The sequence below is a fragment of the Schistocerca gregaria genome, chromosome 3 (assembly GCF_023897955.1).
Source record: "Schistocerca gregaria isolate iqSchGreg1 chromosome 3, iqSchGreg1.2, whole genome shotgun sequence".
Taxonomy (NCBI): domain Eukaryota; kingdom Metazoa; phylum Arthropoda; class Insecta; order Orthoptera; family Acrididae; genus Schistocerca; species Schistocerca gregaria.
In genome coordinates, this window is record NC_064922.1 from 687,615,892 (window position 1) to 687,635,393 (window position 19,502).

A 19,502-nucleotide genomic window follows, 5' to 3' on the forward strand; every position below is an offset into this window, starting at 1 on the left:
CATAATAAAATATACAGTTGTAGCAGTATTTTTTTGATGAAGATGATGGGCTTTGGTCTAGGAGCAGACGATAATCGGTACCAAGAAAACGTCTCAGCTCAGCATTTACACATTTGAAATAAGAGTTATAATTTGTAGACTGTTCCATTACAAAAATTAGATGTATGTACGTCACACATATGTTCCATCAACTCCCCAGACGCTTGAGTGTGCTTTTTGTCATGTGCTGAACTGAATATTGATCCATTGTAAATCCTGGTGAAAGTTTCACATAACATACTACTGCTCCAAACCTAATCTACTAGGGCGTGCAGAAACGTAAAGCCCCCGAATTCTTTTATGAGAAAACTCTTAGTTTTAAACTAAAAAACGTTATTGACATACTACATTTTTATTCATCATGTCTACGTATTTATTTCTCAACATATTCATCTTGGCGACGAGCACATTTCTCCCAACGAGAGAGTAGTTTGTTGACACCGTGAGATGTAGAGTGTTTGTCTTTGTTGACGAAGCCGCAACGTCACCTCTGCCTCCACCGCTTCATCACTATCAAACTGAAGTCCTCTAAGGTGTTTGTTAAATTTTGGAAACAGGTGAAAATCGGATGGGTCAAGTCGGAACTGTATGAAGGGCGATCGCTGACAGTGAACCGAAGGCATCCGATTGTTGCAGTTGCTGCAGTGCTCGTGTGTGGTTTGTCATTGTCATCCTGAACGGAAGGCTGATCCATGTGTAGACGCACTCTTCCAGCTCGAAACTAGATTACAGTAAGCTGTTTCTCACGCATCGACGTAGTTACATTACACACCGCCTTGTACCATGCCACAATTTGCAGCCTTCTAGCGGCAGAATGCTACACATGTGTAGACATGAAGAATAAAGATATAGAATGTTAATAAGTGTTGTTTTCAAATAAGAAATTTGGAGGTACTACTTTTCAGGACAACCTCGTGTAATGTCTACATTTAAAGTGAAATTAGTACATAAGATTTGAATACCGGATCGGTAGATTTTTTAAATTTCAAATATGATAGAAACATATTTGTGCAACATATAGTAAAAAAGTTTCCACCTACTGGAAGGATTTATATCTTTTCCATTCAGTATTGCAAGGAAGAAGAGGAAAATAGCATCGAATTTTAAGGAAAAAATTGTGTGGCAAACATGCCTCCAGCTGAACATACGACATCCGATTCTGATTGTGCCTGGTGTCCTTTGCTGTAGGTTTAATGTTAAAACTTCTTCCCGCCGTGGCTGCTTGCAAACGAAACTAATTATACTGAAAACAATAACACCTCATTTCTCTACATCTGCCGATCCCTCTGTGTTCGGAAGCAAGCTATATTCATAAAGTAAATTCTTTCTACTTTTTCATCGGCCTGTTTTTTGTGGTCTGTTTAATAACTGTAACGAGTCACTACATGGGAACCGTTTGATGTCGAAAGGCTGTTAACGTAACCGATGTGTAGGTTTGGATTGCTGAAAGTAAAATTGTACGGAAGTACTAACTCATTCTAGATTTTTAGTGTTAACTAGTGTCATGATTACCCTGTATGTAATGAATACCGAGGCCAATGGAATGAACATGCTAGGGTAGAAGTTTCTGAGCAAGCTGAAATGCACTGCACAACAGCATTAAGAGATTGTTTTTTCGAAACGCAGAAATTGTTTCCCACTGTGATGCATAAGTTTGAAATCTGGCTCGAAAGTGCATTCAGCCTTCCTCTGTAATGAGGCAAAAGCTTACCACCCTGCTACATCACCCTCGGGCTGTACGATACCTCAGACAGCAAGGCGTCGACGTATGTGAAAAAAAGGCCGAAGTTCATGTGATGTGTAAGACGGTTTAATCATGTCACATTGACACCGAAACTCACCAAAATTCTGTCCAACATCACCGTGGACGAGTCACGTGCTCGGAAGATCGTCATAGCCCCCTTCACTCAGTCCGCACCTCGTGGTCGTGCGGTAGCGTTCTCGCTTCCCACGCCCGGGTTCCCGGGTTCGATTCCCGGCGGGGTCAGGGACTTTCTCTGCCTCGTGAGGACTGGGTATTGTATGATGTCCTTAGGTTGGTTAGGTTTAAGTAGTTCTAAGTTTTAGGGGACTGATGACCATAGATGTTAAGCCCCATAGTGCTCAGAGCCATTTGAACCATATTTTGAACCCTTTACTCACATTTCATCTCTGCTTTTGACGAATTTGCGATGGAGGTCAGGACTGCGATAGCCAGAAATGAAATCAATCGGTTTTATTATGAGTGGCCGAGGAACATTCCAGACAAACTGCAACTCATTTTCGGCACGGCAAGGGCCGGGGGGGGGGGGGGGGTAGGGTAGCATAAAGAGCGTCTATGAAGTCACACATTTCGCGGTTGAAAACGACAGTTCGCAATGCAATGAACAACAGAAAGACATGCTTGACAATCTTTGACGCTTCTAACAGCCTCCGATGTTTCAACTCTTCTCTGACGATATTATGAGGCTGCATCCCCATTAAAAGTGATCGTACCATGTCGGAGCGCTGTGCGACCGCAATTTTTGCTCTCCTGTACAGGTTGGGACCATTAGAGATCTTTCAAAACCATTGGACGATATCTGAACGTGGTTCGAAGCAGCAAAAGGCGCTTTTGCTTTTCCAGACCTAGTATTCTGCGTCGTTCTGTGGCGTGATGACGGATGGATGCGTGAATAAAGGGGCAGTGGTAAGTCTAAGACAACCCCTCTCCCCTGCATCCCCCATCCCCACCTACGCCCCAAGTTCGGAAAAACTCTCGGTAGTGCCCACCCATCTTTATCGAGAATTTCAAAAATGAGCGTGTACAGAGACAGCCTGTAAAGTAGTCAAGTGCCCCTGCAGGCAAGCCACTGGAACAGCAGGGATGCTAGTAGGTTGTCTATGTGCAGGTGTCAAGGGCTACTTCGCAGGATTTCTCTGTAAAGGCACATTTTTAAAATTTTGAATAAATATGGGCAGGTGCGACCGAGAGTTTTACCGAACATTCAAATTTTGTCGAATGACTTTGAGCAGTCTCTAGTGGTTCCAACCTGTAGACGAAAGCAAAAATTGCAGTTGCACTGCACACCCAAAAGGGGCGCGATCACGTACAATGGGGTTGTGGTCCTACAATGTCCTTAGAGCAGGGCTGAACGTCCGAGGGCGTTAACAATGTCAAAGAACTAAATGTTTGAAAATCAACGCTCAGGGAAAGGGGTGGCTTCATTGGGACCATTTATTCTAAGCGGTGTTGTGTCTGAATATTTCCTTCGATTTCTCATAAGAAAACCGCATGCCTTTAATGATGGGCGTTGCGGTTCTGGCTTCCACCACAGAGATGTCAAAAGAAGGGGTGAAATGTATAAGTACATAAGAGGGGGTGTGACGACCTTCCCATCATCTGACACGTCCAGGTGGCGTTCATCAGAATTGTGATAGAATTTATCGCCAACGCGACATCATTACTCCATCTTACACGTCACATGATCTTCTTATCTGTGCCCCTTTTTCACTTGCATCCACACACTGCTGTTTGTAGCGTCGTTCAGCCCGAGGGTGATATCCCAGGGCACCACGCTTTTGCACCATTACAGAGGAACTTCTTGATGCAATAATTTACCAACACCCGTATGATTTCTAGAAGTTTATTTTATTTTATGAACTTCTATGTGCTACCAGTTTCGGCATTACATTGATGCCATTTTCAGGCCCCCTCGTCATAGTCGAAAAATCGCTATACACGAAAGAGGCCATATAACTGGATCCGTCAAATTTCAAAGTTATTCCAGCAATGGGAGGCAGTTACGGAGTTTCAAGAAAGTGAACCTTTGTTTCTGTTCGGCAGTATAGGAATGTTCTGTTGACTGGGGAAGGTATCCACAAAAGCAGCAGGCCGATGTTTACCGATTACCTGTGAGACTCCTAGTGGGTAGTGGATGCACTCTGGGTATCTTGTATATTTACTACATATTATGGAGACGTTACTGCTACTTCGAGAACGCGGTGCCATCTGTGCCAGATGGATTACGTGACGCAGATCGTACTGGTGCTGTCTGGGTCAAATATTAGCCCGTAGTCTACGCTAACTAACAATAATTTACTACCTAAAATGTGCTACGTTCACGTACACAGAGGAAGAGAAGCGTAAATGTTGTTTATTTTGTAGATACTTTGTCTTTGGTAACTAATTTTTATTTAGTTTTTTAACTTTATCAAGTTGCTTTACGGATCTCTGGAGAATTATAACATAAATATTTTCTTCAGTTCATTGTCCTCCTGCAGTATCCAGTCTTCATTTTTGTCGATGAACCGACGATTGGCAGTCGGCATAAAAGGTCTCTGATAAATTTGTAATATCTTCTGTGCATTTAAATTTTCGGCAAACACTTGCAAAATTCCAAAACCCAATTTTAAGAAATACCTTCAATTATACTTTATGGACATTGTATGAAAGACAAAGGTTCCTGTATTGAATTGTGAAAGAACTAAGACAATATCTTTTACCATCTGTGTGTAATGCCAATCACGCTCTTACTTAACAGACTGTAGTTTTATCTCTCCTATCTGGTGTAATTATAGATAGGCTGTTGGGCTTGTTCTTTTTGGGACGCAAGACAATGATACCATCTTACGGACGTATTTATGCTTCAATACAGAATATGCAATTGTATACAATTTCATTAATATGTTTCTGTTTGTGTGATTAGTTGAAATGTAAATAGTTCATATTTTAAATTATAATCAGTCATAATAAATGTTTATATCAACCGAAGCATGAAGTCTAAGTTTTATTACATTCATGATTTATCATTGACTTGTAATGTAGGTCGATATTTTATGTACAATAATTTCCTGGTATGTTTTTTTTTCTATAATTGTAGAAACTTTAGGTCTCATAAGCAATGTGGCTGACCTCCGTCTCTAGTTGTCAATGTTTGCGGTATAACTTTTTTTATTTAACGACTGTGTTACTTAATGGTTCAGTTATGGATTTAATGGCGACCGGACGGTAAAATTCACTCACTTTCAGTAGGTATTTGGTTTGTTACTTGCAGTTTGTTGATGAGAGGAATGGCACATGACATTGCATCTTAATATGAAATTATTTCACTGTCTTATTTGGATGGCAAGCTCATTGCTTGTAATTACTATCTACTGATGTCTTTATATATTATTATCATACTAAAAAATATGTATCTTACAGGACATCATTTTTACGGCGAACTATTTATTTGGTTGCCATATTTCGTGATGCGGCGTCATCTAGACTCGTTCCCCTTATGCAACACATATTGTATTTTCCGTTATTTTCGTCTGTCTATACTCCAGATGTTTTTTTCTGTTTTTGTTGTTTAGTCTTCCACGGACAATGATGTAAAACCCAAAACCGGTAAAGAATAAAGGTGGCTGTCTGTAGCCGGTGGTCATAAAAATGCTTTTCTTCAAAGTACTTAATCTTTTCCGTTGTTTACAAATTAACTCCTGCTTGTAAATGGGCAATCGACTTTGAAAAACTTTAATTAAATGAGCCTCAACTACTGGCTCGTCTAAAACCTTAACTATTTAAAGATAAAGTTCTGCAGAAGTGTTCCCAGTTCATAAATTTATTCATATTCAGTACTCGCCATTCAGATGTTCCACTCTTTAAATATCTGAAAACATGTCTAATCTTTTCCCTGTCGTCCCATGTTCTGAGAAAATTCCGTCAAATGCTCTTTAAAAAGTGTTAGATGTATCTCTCCTACAGGTACAAACTGTAGGATTTCGTCTGACATACCATTACCATTGTCATTCCTCCCAGACTGAAGAGGTGAAAGCTGATCCCTCATCATCAAACACCACGTACCTCCACACGTTAACCATATTATCATGGCAAATCCTGTGACTCAAACTCAATCTTTGCTCCTTACACACCAATTTCGAAAGTCACAATGATCGTTACCAGTATGATTCTTTCTCAACCACTCTACAAGGTCGATTTCTGCTGTGGATTAGGATTTCCGTTCTGTTTAATTATTACCGTCTAAAGCTTTAAACTTATTTCCAAGGCGGCGTTCACAACGAGTTTGCAGTCGCTCAAAACATTTAGAAACATCTACAAGGACGTCAGAAAGATCATCCTCTAAGGATTCCTTTTTATTTTCGTTTTGTAATTAATAAACACGTTTTTCTTGCTGCTAAAGATAATTATTGTATAATTGTTTATAATTATTAATATCTTCACTTACAGTTCATTTCAGTGTTTCAAAGTCATGTCATAGATTTTTACCCTTATGCTTCAAACTGCATTTTACGGCTTGATATGCCTTAATATGGGTGTTAACTTCTTATTTTCAGTTGTAATATTTTATCATATCTAGGACTACATTTTCCTCTATTTTATGTCGAAGTTTATCTTCAAACCGAATTACTCTCCCTTCTATTCCATAACTAGTCTATTGAATCTTTGATTGTCTGAGTGAATATCCAATAGTTTATTATCAGTCTCTAACAAACTACTATCATGTTGTTCAAATTTATAATCCAAATCTGCCTTCAAATCAGTCTCCTGTTGATCAAATCTACGATATTAATCAGTCTTCCGCTGGTTAGCCGTGCTATTCTGTTCGTAAATGTTACATTTTAAATGCTATAAGAATATACCTGCCTCTCTCCATTTTGAAAAATGTCCACTATAAATTTTTCCTGATGAAAGGATCTTCAGCCGTTGAAATCCATCATGAGTTATGCCAAGGCTATGGACCTGAAATAAGGAGTGACACAAAACTTCGAAAATGGCGTCGAGAATTTCAAAACGGCCGCAAAAATGTTCACGATGAACGGCGGAGTGACCGGTCCAGTATTCAGACCGACGATACCGTTAATCAAGACAACCAGAAACTCCGAGGTGATCGGCGATTGACGATAAGTGGTCTGGCCAGTGAATACGAAATGTTATTCGAGCATCACTTGCTGGAACAGCCTATGTATCACAAACTTTGTGTAAGGTTGGTTCTACAAATGCTCACTGATCAGCACAAACAGCAAATAAAGAAGGCCTACTGCACGACAGTTTCTGGGGCGCTATAGACTAGATGGAAATGATTTGTTTTCCCACATTGTTACAGACGACGAGACGTGGATATCGTACATCAAAGCAGTATCGAAACAAGAGTCATGCGGTTGCGCTATTCAAGTGCACCCAAACCAAGAAACTTAAAGAAATCTCCGTTCTCAAATAGGAAAACGACGACGACCTTTTTTTTCTACCAAAAATGTGTCCTTTATATTGCATGTACAGTGGATCAACAAATAAAGATGACGTCTACTGTGAAACGGCAGTCAAACTGAGAAGTGGGATCCAAAACCAACGCCGCGGGAAACTGTCGTCTGGTAGAATCCTCCTGCACGACTACGCACGCTCTCACACAGCTGCTAAAACCAAGGAGAAGATTTGAGATTTCCGTTGGGAACTTTTTGAACATCCTCCGTACCGTCTCGATCTTGCACCAAGCTTCTATTTCCTCTACATTTGAGAAAGTGGCTGGGTGGACACCGATTTGAAAACGACGATGAATTCTAGGCTGGTCTTACCATCTGGTTCAATTCCCAGGCGACAGACCTCAGTGCAAAGAAATTAAGAAAGATCGTCCAGCCTTCCAGATAGTGTATAGATGTGAACGGCGATTATGTGGAAAAATATAGTAGGTATGTAGATAAATATTACTGTTAATGAAAACCTTTCCTCATAAACGTATTTTATATTACTAAATGGATCTTAGTTTTGGAATACGCCTCGTATTAACGCTTTCCACACATTTACCACTAGACATAGTCTTAAATCCTTACACTTACTAAAAAGTAATCACTCCCCTGCCACACAGCAGAACATCTTATAGGATGTGTGGCTGCCTACTGGTATCGGCGGACAACGCGTCGGCGTCTGTGGCCGCGTCGACGGTGACGTCGTGGGCAACGTTGGAGGCGGCGTCGGGTGTGGTGGGGGCGGCTGGGGAGGCGGCACCAGCAGCTGCTACTACGGTAGCGGCTGCAGCGGTCGATGAAGTGGCATCGACTGCGAGTTCAGCTGTGTCGACAGCTGGTAGTGGACGGCGAACTGGTGAAGCCCACTGGTGTTACCTAGGTTAATCAGAAATATTTCCTTTCTTTATTATCTTTCTTCCCTGATCTATATGTGCATCTACAAGACCACTCTGCAATTCACAATTAAGTGCCTGGAAGAGTGTAAATCTAACCACCTTCAGACCACATCTCTATCATTCCATTCTTGAAAATTGTGCTGAAAAAACAAGCACTTAAATCTTTCCGTGCGAGCTTTGATTTCTGTTATTTTATGATGATGATCATTTCTCTCTACGTGAAATATTTTCGCATTCGGAGGAGAAAGCTGGTGATAGAAATTTCGTGAAAACATCTCGCCGCAACAGAAAACGCCTTTGTTTAAGTGATTGCCACCTCAACTCGTGGGTCATACCCATGACATTCTCTCCGCTATTTCGTGATAATACTCGCATAAAACGACCTATCCTTCTTCGAACTTTTTCCATGCCCTCCGTCAGTCCTATCAAACGGATACTGTACTGGGCAGTAACATTAGAGAAAGAGGACGGACAAATGTAGTGTAGGCAGTCTCTTCAGGTAGATCCATTGTATGTTTTAAGTATTCTGTGAATAAAATGTAGTCTATGATTCACTCTCCCTACCACATTATCTGTGTGATCGTTCCAATTTAAGTTATTCGTAATTCTTATCCCTGGACTTTAGTTGAATTAACAGCCTGTTGATATGCAAGATTTATTGTGTAAGCGAAATTTAACCCATTCCTTTCAGTGCTCATGTGAATGAGTTACTTGGAGCCAACTGCCACTTTTTCGCACCATATAGATGTCGTGTCTAAATCATTTTGCAATTGGTTTTGATCTTGCGATGACTTTACTACAAGGTAAATGACGGCATCATTTGCATACAGTCTAAAAAGGCTGTTCAGATTGTCTCCTAAATCGTTTATATAGACTAGGAACAGCAAAGAACCTATAACACTTTCTTGGGGAACGCCAGATATGACTTGTGTATTACTCGATGGCTTCCTGTCAATTACTAGGAACTTACCGAACGAGGTGGCGCAGTGGTTACCACACTGGACTCGCATTCGGTAGGACGACGATTCAAATCCGGGTTCGGCCATCCTGATTTAGGTTTCCCTTGATTTCCCTAAATCACTTCAAGCAAATGCCAGAATGCTCATCTCCTTCAAGTCAACCAACTAACCAAGTACGAACTGCGATCTCTCTATAAAGAAATCACGAATGCAGTCCCACAACTGAGACGATACTCCGTAGGCAAGCAATTACTGAGTAAAGGTCTCAAAAATCTTCGTCCGGGCGGGGTAGCCGCGCGGTAGTAGGCGCCTTGTCACGGTTCGTGCGGCTCCCCACGTTGGAGGTTCGTGTCCTCCCTCGGGCGGTGTGTGTGTTGTCCATAGCGTAACCTAGTCGAAGGTAGATTAAGTAAGGTGTAGGCTTAGGGACGGATGACCTCAGCAGTTTGGTCCCACAAGACCTCGCCACAAATTCCAGTTTCCAAAAAAACCTTCGGGAAAAGTAGCAATATGGAATCAGTATGACATTCCCCCCCCCATGTACCATGGACCTTGCCGTTGGTGGGGAGGCCTGTGGGCCTCAGCGATAAAGATAGCCGTACCGTAGCAACGGAGGGGTATCCGTTGAGAGGCCAGACAAACGTGTCGTTCCTGAAGAGGGGCAGCAGCCTTTTCAGTAGTTGCACGGAGAACAGTCTGGATGATTGACTGATCTGGCCTTGTAACACTGACCAAAACGGCCTTGCTGCGCTGCTACTGCGAACGGCTGAAAGCAAGAGGAAACTACGGCCGTAATTTTTCCCGAGGGCATGCAGCTTTACTGTGTGGTTCAATGATGATGGCGTCCTCTTGGGTAAAACATTCCGGAGAGAAAATAGTCCACCATTCGGATCTCCGGGCGAAGACTACTCAAGAGGATGTCGTTATCAGATTAAAGAAAACTGGCGTTCTATGGATCGGAGCGTGGAAAGTCAGATCCCTTAATCGGGCAGGTAGGTTAGAAAATTTAAAAAGGGAAATGGATAGGTTAAAGTTAGATATAGTGGGAATTAGTGACGTTCGGTGGCAGGAGGAACACGACTTTTGGTCAGGTGACTACAGGATTATAAACACAAAATCAAATAAGGGTAATGCAGGAGTAGGTATAATAATGAATAGGAGAATAGGAATGCGGGTAAGCTACTACAAACTGCATGTTGTTGTGGTCTTCAGTCCTGAGACGGGTTTGATGCGTCTCTCCATGATACTCTATCCTGTGCAAGCTTCTTGATCTCCCAGTACCTACTGCAACCTACATCCTTCTGAATCTGTTTAGTGTATTCATCTCTTGGTCTCACTTTACGATTTTTACCCTCTACGCTGCCCCCAATACTAAACTGGTGATCCCTTGATGCCTCAGAACATGTCCTACCAACCGATCCCTTCTTTTTGTCAAGTTGTGCCACAAACTCCTCTTCTCCCCAATTCTGTTCAATACCTGCTCATTAGTTATGTGAGCTACCCATCTAATCTTCAGCATCTTCTGTAGCACTACATTTCGAAAGCTCCTATTCTCTTCTTGTCCAAACTATTTATCGTCCATGTTTCACTTCCATACATAGCTACACTCGAAAGAAATACTTTCAGAAACGACTTCCTGGTACATAAATCTATATTCGATATTAACAAATTTCTCTTCTTCAGAAAAGCTTTCCTTGCCATGGCCAGTCTACATTTTATATCCTCTCTACTTCGACCATCATCAGTTATTTTACTTCCTAAATAGCAAAACTCCTTTACTACTTTAAGTGTCTCATTTCCTAACCTAATTCCCTCAGCATCACCCGATTTAATTTGACTACATTCCATTATCCTAGTTTTGCTTTTGTTGATGTTCATCTTATATCCTCTCTTCAAGACACTGTCCATTCCGTTCAACTGCTCTTCCAAGTCCTTTGCTGTCACTGACAGAATTACAATGTCATCGGCGAACCTCAAAGTTTTTATTTCTTCTCCATGGATTTTAATTCCTACTCCAAATTTTTCTTTTGTTTCCTTGACTGTTTGCTCCATATACAGATTGACTAACATCGGGGAGAGGCTGCAACCCTGTCTCACTCCCTTTCCAACCACAGCTTCCCTTTCATGTTACTTGACTCTTATAACTGCCATCTGGTTTCTGTACAAATTGTAAATAGCCTTTCGCTCCGTGTGTTTTGTCCCTGCCACCTTCAGAATTTGAAAGAGAGTATTCCAGTTAACATTGTCAAAAGCGTTCTCTAAGTCTACAAATGTTAAAAACGTAGGTTTGCCTATTCTTAATCTTTCTTCGAAGATAAGTCCTAAGGTTAGTATTGCCTCGCGTGTTCCAACATTGCTACGGAATCCAAACTGATCTTCCCCGGGATCCCCTTCTACCAGTTTTTACATTCGTCTGTAAAGCATTCGCGTTAGTATTTTGCAGCCGTGACTTATTAAACTGATAGTTCGCTAATTTTCACATCTGTCAACACCTGTTTTCTTTGGGATTGGAATTATTATATTCTTCTTGAAGTCTGAGGGTATTTCACCTGTCTCATACATCTTGCTCACCAGATGGTAGAGTTTTGTCATGACTGGCTCCCCCAAGGCCGTCAGTAGTTCTAATGGAATGTTGTCTACTCCCGGGGCCTTGTTTCAGTGCTCTGTCAAACTCTTCACGCAGTATCTTATCTCCCATTTCGTCATCATCTACATCCTCTTCCATTTCCATAATATTGTCCTCAAGTACATCGGCCTTGTATAAACCCTCTATATACTTCTTCAACCTTTCTGCCCATCGATCTCATTTTTGAGCCGTTTTTATTCCTTTTTGCCTGTTTCATTTACTGCATTTTTATATTTTCTCCTTTCATCAATTAAATTCAATATTTCTTCTGTTACCCAAGGATTTCTACTAGCCCTCGTCTTTTTACCTACTTGACCCTCTGCTGCCTTCACTACTACATCCCTCAGAGCTACCCATTCTTCTTCTATTGTATTTCTTTCCCCCATTTCTGTCAATTGTTCCCTTATGTTCTCCCTGAAACTCTGTACAAGCTCTGGTTTAGTCAGTTTATCCAGGTCCCATCTCCTTAAATTCCCACCTTTTTGCAGTTTCTTCAGTTTTAATCTACAGTTCATAAACAATAGATTGTGGTCAGAGTCCACATCTGCCCCTGGAAATGTCTTACAATTGGAAACCTGGTTCCTAAATCTCTGTCTTACCATTATATACTCTATCTGAAAGCTGTCAGTATCTCCAGGCTTCTTCCATGCATACAACCTTCTTTTATGATTCCTGAATCAAATGTTAGCTATGATTAAGTCATGCTCTGTGCAAAATTCTACCAGACGGCTTCCTCTTTAATTCCTTACCCCCATTCCATATTCACCCAATACGTTTCCTTCTCTTCCTTTTCCTACTCTCGAATTCCAGTCACCCATGACTATTAAATTTTCGTCTCCCTTCACTACCTGAATAATTTCTTTTATCTCATCATACATTTCATCTATTTCTTCAACATCTGCAGAGCTAGTTGGCATATAAACTTGTACTACTGTAGTAGGCATAGGCTTTGTGTCTATCTTGGCCACCATAATGCGTTCACTAAGCTGTTTGTAGTAGCTTAACCACACTCCTATTTTTTTATTCATTCTTAAACCTACTCCTGCATTACTCCTATTTGATTTTGTGTTTATAATCATGTAGTCACCTGACCAAAAGTCTTGTTCCTCCTGCCACCGAACTTCACTAATTCCCACTATATATAACTTGAACCTATCCATTTCCCTTTTTAAATTTTCTAACCTACCTGCCCGATTAAGGGATTTGACATTCCACGCTCCGATCCGTAGAACGCCAGTTTTCTTACTCCTGATAACGACGTCCTCTTGAGTAGTCCCCGCCCGGATATCCGAATGGGGGACTATTTTACCTCCGGAATATTTTACCCAAGAGGACGCCATCATCATTTAATCATACAGTAAAGCTGCATGCCCTCGGGAAAAATTACGGCTGTAGTTTCCCCTTGCTTACAGCCGCTCGCAGTACAAGCACAGCAAGGCCGTTTTGGCTAATGTTACAAGGCCAGATCAGTCAATAATCCAGCCTGTTGTCCCTGCAACTACTGAAAAGGCTGCTGCCCCTCTTCAGGAACGACACGTTTGTCTGGCCACTCAACAGATACCCCTCTGTTGTGGTTGCACCTACGGTACTGCCATGTGTATCGCTGAGGCCCACAAGCCTCCCCACCAACGGCAAGGTCCATGGCGGGACAAACAGCATAGTGAACGCATTATTATGGCCGAGATAGATACGAAGCCCACGCCTACCACAGTAGTACAAGTTTATATGGCTACTAGCTCAGCAGATGACGAAGAAATTGAAGAAATGTCTGATGAAATAAAAGAAATTATTCAGATAGTGAAGGGGGACGAAAATTTAATAGTCATGGATGACTGGAATTCGTCAGTAGGAAAAGGGAGAAGAGGAAACGTAGTAGGTGAAATGGATTCAGGGCAAGAAACGAAAGAGGAAGCCGCCTGGTAGAATTTTGCACAGAGCACAACTTAATCATAGCTAACACTTGGTTCAAGAATCATAAAAGAAGATTGTATACATGGAGGAAGCCTGGCGATACTGACAGGTTTCAGATAGATTATACTGTATAATGGTAAGACAGATATTTAGGAACCAGGTTTTAAATTGTAAGACATTTCCAGGGGCAGATTTGTACTCTGACCACAATCTATTGGTTATGAACTGTAGATTAAAACTGAAGAAACTGAAAAAAGGTGGGAATTTAAGAAGATGGGAACTGGATAAACTGACTAAAGCAGAGGTTGTACAGAGTTTCAGGGACAGCATAAGGGAACAACTGACAAGAATGGGGGAAAGAAATACAGTAGAAGAGGAATGGGTAGCTTTGAGGAATGAAGTAGTGAAAGCAGCAGAGGATCAAGTAGGTAAAAAGACGAGAGCTAGTAGAAATCCTTTGGTAATAGAAGAAGTATTGAATTTAATTGATGAAAGGAGAAAATATAAAAATGCAGTAAATGAAACAGGCAAAAAGGAATACAAACGTCTCAAAAATGAAATCGACAGGAAGTGCAAAATGGCTAAGCAGGGATGGCTAGAGGACAAATGTAAGGATGTAGAGGCTTATCTCACTAGGGGTAAGATAGATACTGCCTACAGGAAAATTAAAGAGACCTTTGGAGAAAAGAGAACCACTTGTATGAATATCAAGAGTTCAGATGGAAACCCAGTTCTAAGCAAAGAAGGGAAAGCAGAAAGGTTGAAAGAGTATACAGAGGGTCTATACAAGGGTGATGTACTTGAGGACAATATTATGGAAATGGAAGAGGATGTAGATGAAGATGAAATGGGAGATATGATACTGCGTGAAGATTTTGACAGAGCACTGAAAGACCTGAGTCAACACAAAGCTCCGGGAGTAGACACATTCCATTAGATCTAATGACAGCCTTGGGAGAGCCAGCCCTGACAAAACTCTACCATCTGGTGAGCAAGATGTATGAGACAGGCGAAATACCCTCAGACTTCAAGAAGAATATAATAATTCCAATCCCAAAGAAAGCAGGTGTTGACAGATGTGAAAATTACCGAACTATCAGTTTAATAAGTCACGGCTGCAAAATACTAACACGAATTCTTTACAGACGAATGGAAAAACTTGTAAAAGCCGACCTCGGGGAAGATCTATTCGGATTCCGAGGCAATACTGACCCTACGACTTATCTTAGAAGCTAGATTGAGGAAAGACAAACCTACTTTTCTAGCATTTGTAGTCTTAGCAAAAGCTTTTGACAATATTGACTGGAATACTCTCTTTCAAATTCTGAAGGTGGCAGAGCTAAAATACAGGGAGCGAAAGGCTATTTACAATTTGTATAGAAACCAGATGGCAGTTATAAGAGTCGAGGGACGTCAAAGGGAAGCAGTGGTTGGAAAAGGAGTGAGACAGGGTTGTAGCCTCTCCCCGATGTTATGCAATCTCATATTGAGCAAGCAGTGAAGGAAACAAAAGAAAAATTCAGAGTAGGTAGTTAAATCCATGGCGAAGAAATAAAAACTTTGAGGTTCGCCGATGACATTGTAATTCAGTCAGAGACAGCAAAGGACTTGGAAGAGCAGTTGTCCGGAATGGACAGTGTCTTGAAAGGAGGATATATGATGAACATCAATAAAAGCAAAACGAGGATAATCGAATGTAGTCAAATTACTTCGGGTGATGCTGAGCGAATTAGATTAGGAAATGAGACAGTTAAAGTAGTAAAGGAGTTTTGCTATTTAGGGAGTGAAATAACTGACGATGGTCGAAGTAGAGAGGATATAAAATGTAGACTGGCAATGGCAAGGAAAGCATTTCTGAAGAAGAGAAATCTGTTAACGTTGAGTATAGATTTAAATGTCAGGAAGTCTTCTGAAAGTATTTGTATGGAGTGTAGCCATCTATGGAAGTAAAACATGGACAATAAATAGTTTGGACAAGAAGAGAATAGAAGCTTTCGAAATGTGATGCTACAGAAGAATGTTGAAGATTACATGGGTAGATCACATAATTAATGAGGAAGTATTGAATAGGATTTGGGAGAAGAGAAGTTTGTGGCACAACTTGACTACAAGAAGGGATCGGTTGGTAGGACATGTCCTGAGGCATCAAGGGATCACCAGTTTAGTATTGGAGGGCAGCGTGGAGGGTAAAAATCGTAGAGGGAGACCAAGAGATGAACACACTAAGCAGATTCAGAAAGATGTAGGTTGCAGTAGGTACTGGGAGATGAAGAAACTTGCATAGGATAGAGTAGCGTGGAGAGCTGCATCAAACCAGTCTCAGGACCGATGACCACAACAACAACAATGACATGCCCTGTCGATAGTACTCATTACTTAGTGTAAATAAAAAGCTAGTCGTGTTTCAGAAGATCCAGGTTCCCTTGCTGACTATTTTACAATACATCGTTTCCTTCGCTGTCTGTCATAATGTTCGAATACAGTTTACGCTCCAAAACTCTACTGCAAATGGATGTCAATGATATGGTTCTGTAATTCAGCTGTTTACGCCTGTTTTATTTCTTGCGTATTGGTATGACCTGTCTTTAGGTACGGATGTTTCGTCGAGCGAGCAGTTCCATAAGATTGCGAAGTAAAGGGCTATCGAATCGGCATACTCTGAAAGGAACCGGTTTGATACACAATTTAGACAGGAGGACTTGTTTTTATTATGTGATTTAAGCTGCTCCGCTATGTAGTGGATATCTACTAAGTTACTCATGTTGGCAGCTATTCTTGATTCGAATTGCTTACTTCATCAGCTTTGGTGAACGCATTTCAGAGAACCCTACTGCATAACTCTGCCTTAGTGACACTGTTTGTTACAGTGCTCTTCACCGTCTTGTCGAATAGGATGATATACGTATATGCGTGGTGTCGGTGTGCCATAAATTTTACTTATTATACTTTGTCTCCACCATATCTGTTGATAACCACTTAACAGTTCAGAGAAAAATAGAGTATCAATCAGACTTTTATGTTGTTGACAATATTCTATAATTCTTCAGTGACTGGTGATATTAATTTCAATTTTTAGACTGCAAGTTTCGCTTTGTGCAGCTGAGAAGGAAAAGATAAGAATATATGTAGAGCTCGGATGACGGAAAAAAATCGAATACACGTCGCCAATAGCATTCACTCAATCGCCGCTGAGCATAGAACGGTTCAAAAATAATACATCAAACTCATCTCTCTTAAAATTTTCTTCATTTGCCTAAATAATTCAACAACCTTTTGTCGCATGTCCCACAGAATCCTCTTCAGGCTATAATGTATTTAAAAAATTAAAATATCCGTATATTGTTCTGATAAAATTAATTTCCGTGCTCTCCGTAAAATTAAATGTATTCAAATTCATAGCAACTATTTCTTTAGTTTTCAGTGTCAATAAAAATTTATTGATGTTATGAGCTTTATACATAAAAATGAACAAGCCTATCGGATAAACTGGACTCAACTCTATCCAATCCCATTAACATAACGTAACAATTATTAGATATAGGTTCCACCTTTTACCCAAAACCCTGCTCTTTCTTGCTACCCAGATATGTTTTGGTATCTCTGCGCCATCATTAGTGGTTTTTATTTATTGGAGCACTGTAAAAAGGGAACATATTTTAGATTGTAACTGACCGAACAAAATAATGCCTCAAGACAATTTTTGTTCGTTTTTGGCCTTACCTTGATTTTACATTATACGTTTTTTCAGGACCATCTTTATTGTGTCCTGCACTGATAGCTTATATCTGCAAACCAAACGATGTAACTGTGAATTTTATCAGCGAATTAATGCCTCCCTTGAGTAACAACAAATATATTCCCAAAACATTTTGCCACACCAAAATCATGTTTTTAAAAATTAAGGGAGATGTTAACTCGCTGATAAAATTCACATTTACATCGTTCGGCTTGCATATGACAAGCTATTAGTGCAGGACACAGTACAAATGGTCCTGCAAAACCGTGTAATGCAAAATCAAGGTAAGAACAAAAATGAACAAAAACTCTATTTAGGCGTCATTTTGTTAGATCGGTTACAATCTAAGATGTGTTCATTTTTTACTGTTTTACAATGCAGAAAATCCACTGAAGACCGTACACAGGTGCCGAAAGATGTTTTTGTAACAAGAAAAACAGCGCATTGCATAAAAGGAGGAACTCACATACCGTCTAGAAAGGTCATCCGAAGACCAGTATCAGCTGCAAAGCGATTTAGAAAAGATTGCTGTATGGTGTGTCAGGTGGCAGTTGACGCTAAATAACGAAAAGTGTGAGATGATCCACATGAGTTCCAAAAGAAATCCGTTGGAATTCGATTACTCGATAAATAGTACAATTCTCAAGGCTGTCAATTCAACTAAGTACCTGGGTGTTAAAATTACAAACAACTTCAGTTGGAAGGACCACATAGATAATATTGTCGGGAAGGCGAGCCAAAGGTTGCGTTTCATTGGCAGGACACTTAGAAGATGCAACAAGTCCACTAAAGAGACAGCTTACACTACACTCGTTCGTCCTCTGTTAGAATATTGCTGCGCGGTGTGGGATCCTTACCAGGTGGGATTGACGGAGGACATCGAGAGGGTGCAAAGAAGGGCAGCTCGTTTTGTATTATCGCGTTATAGGGGAGAGAGTGTGGCAGATATGATACACGAGTTGGGATGGAAGTCATTACAGCATAGACGTTTTTCGTCGCGGCGAGACCTTTTTACGAAATTTCAGTCACCAACTTTCTCTTCCGAATGCGAAAATATTTTGTTGAGCCCAACCTACATAGGTAGGAATGATCATCAAAATAAAATAAGAGAAATCAGAGCTCGAACAGAAAGGTTTAGGTGTTCGTTTTTCCCGCTCGCTGTTCGGGAGTGGAATAGTAGAGAGATAGTATGATTGTGGTTCGATGAACCCTCTGCCAAGCACTTAAATGTGAATTGCAGAGTAGTCATGTAGAATAACTTCAACTGCAAAGTCAGAACACGTACAAGAGCTGTATATACAAAAGATGAAAATAAAGTAACGAATTGTGATAAAAGTCTGGCGGAAAAACAGAGACAATAAGTGCCCGTAGCTCTGCGGGGCGATGGCCTTCGGTGCGTTACAGCTTTCCATCGGACGTTTCACAGTGCGGCCGGTCTGCAAAGGCGGAACGCACTGACCGCAACATCAACCGTTACACGAAAAGCATAAGAATACTGTTTTCGTGGGCACGTAACGAACACGTATTTGTATTTCATATTATTAATTAATTGCTCGACAAAAGCTGCTACGTGGCAGTATTTGATTTCATCGGACTAGTTTCGGGTGTTGCCCATAATCAATGGTGTCTAACATGTAATGTTATCTTGCTAATCCCAGTGATAATATTTCGTAACGTTTACGTAATGCAATAATACTATTATACAAACGACATTCGTGTATATGTAACCAGCATAATGAATTTATTACGAAGTATATGCAGTTGTCATTGGATACGCTAGAGAACATTACTTATGAGATACCGCTGATGATGGGCAATCCCCAAAATTAGCCGGGTGAAATAAAGTAATACCGCAAAGCAGCTTTTGTGGAACAGTTAATTAATTAACATGACATATTTACAATTTCTATAAGCTGCAGAGCATCACCGTACAAGATATACGTATTTTAAAACTGCAGGATGTTACGGAAGGGGGAGGGAGTGAAGAAACAGTAGCAGTAACAACAAAATGGTTCAAATGGCTCTGAGCACTATGGGACTTAACATCTTAGGTCATCAGTCCCCTAGAACTTAGAACTACTTAAACCTAACTAACCTAAGGACATTACACACATCCATGCCCGAGACAGGAT